The following is a 3,843-nucleotide window of genomic DNA, read 5'->3' as shown; positions in this document are numbered from 1 at the left end:
GTTATTTTGCCCCAATTTACCACCCAAGGCTTGACATATATCCAAATATTTTTATTCTAATATTTATCAAAGTCCAATTTTTTATCCGAAATATTATCCGTAACCCAAATTTAGTATTCCATGCTTTATCCACGCCATACAGAATATTATCCATGACTAAATATTTATTCTAAATATTATCCATGTTATCCGAAACTTTATCGACGCAGTTATTTTTATCCGAAACATAATAAACACATATATTTTTATCCGAACTATTATCCACGCCTTAATTTTTATCCGAATTATTATCCCTAATTTTTTATTCGAATCAATTATCTTTTATAAATATAAATATTATCCGTGGCTTTATTTATTATTCAAATCATTAATATTTTATCCGAAATATTAATCACGCCCTTATTGCTTGTCCAAAAAAAATTTTACTTGAAATACTATTCACGACTTAACTTGTTTATCTGAAATATTATCCACGACCTTATTTATCTATCCTAAATATTATCCACGTCTTAATTTTTTATTCGAATCATTAATTTTTTATCCGAAAGATAATCCACGACTGAACTTGTTATCCAAATCATGATTTTTTATCCGAAATATTATCCACATCTTAAATTTTTATCCGAAATATTATCCACGCCTTAATTTTTTATCCGAAATATCATCTACGCCTTAATTTTTTATCCGAAACATAATATACGTTCTAATTTTTCATCCGATTATCCATGCCTTAATTTTTTATCTGAAATATTATCCACGCCGTAATTTTTTGTCGGAAATATTATCCACGCCTTGATTTTTTATCCGAAATACTATCCACGCCTTGATTTTTTATCCGAAATATTATCCACGTCTTAATTTTTTATCTGAAATATTATCCACGTCTTAATTTTTTATCCGAAATATTATCCACGCCTTAATTTTTATACGAATCATTAATTTTTATTCAAGCCGTAATATTTTATCCGAATCAATAATTTTTTATCCGAAATATTGTCCACACCTTAATTTTTTCCGAAATATTTCCTGCACCATAATTTTTATCCGAAATGTAATTTACGTCCTAATTTTTCATCCGAAACATTATAATATTATACCCCAAATTTACTATCCAGAGTTTTATCCACGCCCAAATAGTTATCCAGAATATTATTCGGGCTCCATTTTTCTCAAAATTAAAAAAATTCTCAAATGAATTAGATTTTTAAGAAAAAAATTTTTTTTCTAAAAAAAAATCCTAAAAATGTATTAGCTTTAAAAAATGTTTTTTGTCTAAAAATGTATAAAAATATAATTATTAGAAAAAAATTATAAAAAAAAAAAAAATTTTCCCAAAAAATATTTTTTTTAAATAAATATTTAAAAAATAAATTTTAAATAAATATTTCAAAAATATTTTTTTTAATTAAATATTTAAAAAATATTTTCTAAAAAATATTTTTTTTAAATATATTTTCTAAAAAATATTTTTTCTCTCTTGAAAATCAATGCAAATATTCTAAGATAAAATTACATTTTTCTATAAAATACTTTCAAATACGCAAATGTTTTTTTCTTTAAAAAATACTCCTTTTATTTTTTCCCCATCTCGCCACACTGTGCCTTTGTGGGGTGTTCGTTAATCTTCGTTACTTTTGCGGTTGGGGATTGGCCCAAACTGTGGTTTGCAAATGTTTTTCGTTTCCAACCCGACGATACGATGTTTGTTCGATACGAAAAAACAACAGCGGCAGCAGCACAAATACCTTGCATTGACAAGCTAACTGCCCTCTCTCTACTCCCTCCCTCCCTCTCTTTGTGATCAAAAGTAAAGAGAACCTACCCAAGATGTGTTAAGAACTTTATTTACTGTGTTGTTTATGATAAAGAATTGTTTTTGGGTGGTGGGGTTGCTTACGGTGAGGGAGAGAGAGCGGGGAGACTCTTTCGTTCCGCTTTCGGCTTTTGCCGTTTGTTTTTATTGCTTTTGTGTGTAGTCGTCGTTGTGGTGTTGTTGTGCTGTTTTTTTGTTTTTGCACATTGTTGTGAGTGCGGTTGTTCTTGTTGCTGTTGTTTCAAATGTATGCGATTATTTGCCATAAGAGCTCCCCAGCCCCAGTTGCTGTCCCTCGCCGGTCCCTCTCGCTGGGCTAGAAAGAAAGAAAAACAAACTGGTTGTCGTTTGAATACCTCTGCCAACATTCGCGAGTGCCACAATTTTCCAGCCAATCAGCGTTGGCCATAACGAGATCGCTGGCAAATCGCGGCAAAGTGATGATGAGAGAATTTGCTAAAAATAGCCTGGCTGGGATTTGTTGTTGCTGCCGCTGCTAATGCGGGACGAGTGTGAATTGTGAACGAAGCGGAGCCAAATACAAAATTTGACGAGTCTCAATGAATGTTCGTTAGACCGACTTTGTGTCTGTCTGTCTGTTTGTCTCTGTGATGTTAAGTTTGACGTTGGGGCGCGTTTTGGCTTGTGTTGTTGTTGCTTTTCTGTTCGAAAAAAGTTGTGTTGTGTGGAGCTGGTTGACTGTGTGGTGGAGGGAGCCCATTGGGGGGGACCTGTTCGTTAGTGCATGTTGGCATGCTGTTTGTTGGTATGGTTCGTAGGTTGCCTGGTTTGTCGTTTCGAACGTGAATGGGTCGGTCGGTCGTTCGGTGCCACCGTCTGGCTGGCTGGTGAGAATGCCATTTGGAATGTGTGTTAGTTGTGTCTTGGCTGGATGGAGGGATAGTTTGTTGTGAATCAAATGGCTTGACTGGCTGGCTGATGGCGGTACGACAGACTGACGGACTGAGCATGAGTGGGAGTATTGGTGTGTGTGTGTGTGTGTGTGCGGACATGCATTTGGGACTTTCGTTAGATGTTGTTATTTTTTTTTTTTTCATTCTTATTGTTGTTGTTGCTTTCTATGCTGTTTATGGTGGCACATGTGTACTTAGCCGAGTTCATGTGTGTGTGTGTGAGTGAACGTGCGATCGCAGGTCCACATTGTTGTTGCTGCTGCCGCTGCTGGCTTTTATTAATTTACAATTTTTTAACATTAGACCGAGCGAGTGAGCGACCGACAGACCGACCGGTTGCGGTTTTATTTGCAAATTTTGTTTTTATTTTTTTTTCAACGTTTTCTCTAGCTTTCTTGTTGTTGTTGTTATTGTCATCCATTAAGCTTTTTTGTTGCCTGAAATGATAAATACATTTTTTTAATGAGGATGATATCTATTCGCTTAAAACAATTCGACTTGCTGGCTGGCGGATTGGCTGGCTGCCTGGCCCACCCGCCAGTTGTGTTGTCTTGCTTTGCTTTTTCGGATACCGATTTCTGTGTGAGCTGTTCCATGTCGTCTGCCGTCCAAATGCCTTGTGAATCTTCAACATCTGAAACGTATCGTTTTTAAATAACGTCGCAATTTTTGCGTATCTCCACCAACATCGCCCGGACGGCCAGCCGGCCGGCATGCCGGACCCTTCTTCCTTCCATCTCATTGTCCGTGATGTTTTGGTGATTTGTAGGCTTGTTCGGAACATTGTAGTTTCGTTTGGGAAAATAATTCTCATTGAAGTTGTTTTATTTATTTATTTTTTTTTTTTTTTGTAAAACATTGGGGCAACAAGGAAAATATTTGCCAAATAAACTTTTTCTTTTGGGAAAATATTAAAAAAAATAATTAATTAAAAAAATCCATGATTTTTCAAAAGCGGTTTTTTTTTTTGTAAAAACTTTTGTTTTTTTTTTTTGTTTTTTTTTTTCAAATCTAGTTATTATTTCTCTTATTCCGGGAATGATATTTTTCATGGGAGAGAGTTCAATACTTAGTGCCTTCTCGGAATTAGGATAAAAATAACAACCACTGGAACAA

At 34.6% G+C, this 3,843-nt stretch overlaps 1 long non-coding RNA gene across 1 annotated transcript; it reads right to left on the bottom strand.

Moving 5' to 3' along the window:
- Nucleotides 1-2,059: 2,059 nt before the first annotated feature.
- LOC105261629 (uncharacterized) lies at nt 2,060-3,568 on the bottom strand. The gene is made up of 2 exons (XR_891440.3): nt 3,300-3,568; nt 2,060-3,164 (listed from the first exon to the last, which is right to left on the bottom strand). It is a non-coding gene; the product is annotated as an uncharacterized LOC105261629 (long non-coding RNA).
- Between the last annotated feature and the right edge of the window lie 275 nt (nt 3,569-3,843).

The sequence above is a fragment of the Musca domestica genome, unplaced genomic scaffold (assembly GCF_030504385.1).
Source record: "Musca domestica strain aabys unplaced genomic scaffold, Musca_domestica.polishedcontigs.V.1.1 20, whole genome shotgun sequence".
NCBI lineage: Eukaryota > Metazoa > Arthropoda > Insecta > Diptera > Muscidae > Musca > Musca domestica.
The sequence above is the reverse complement of the archived record's forward strand: the minus strand, read 5'-3'. Positions and strand labels throughout refer to the sequence as shown.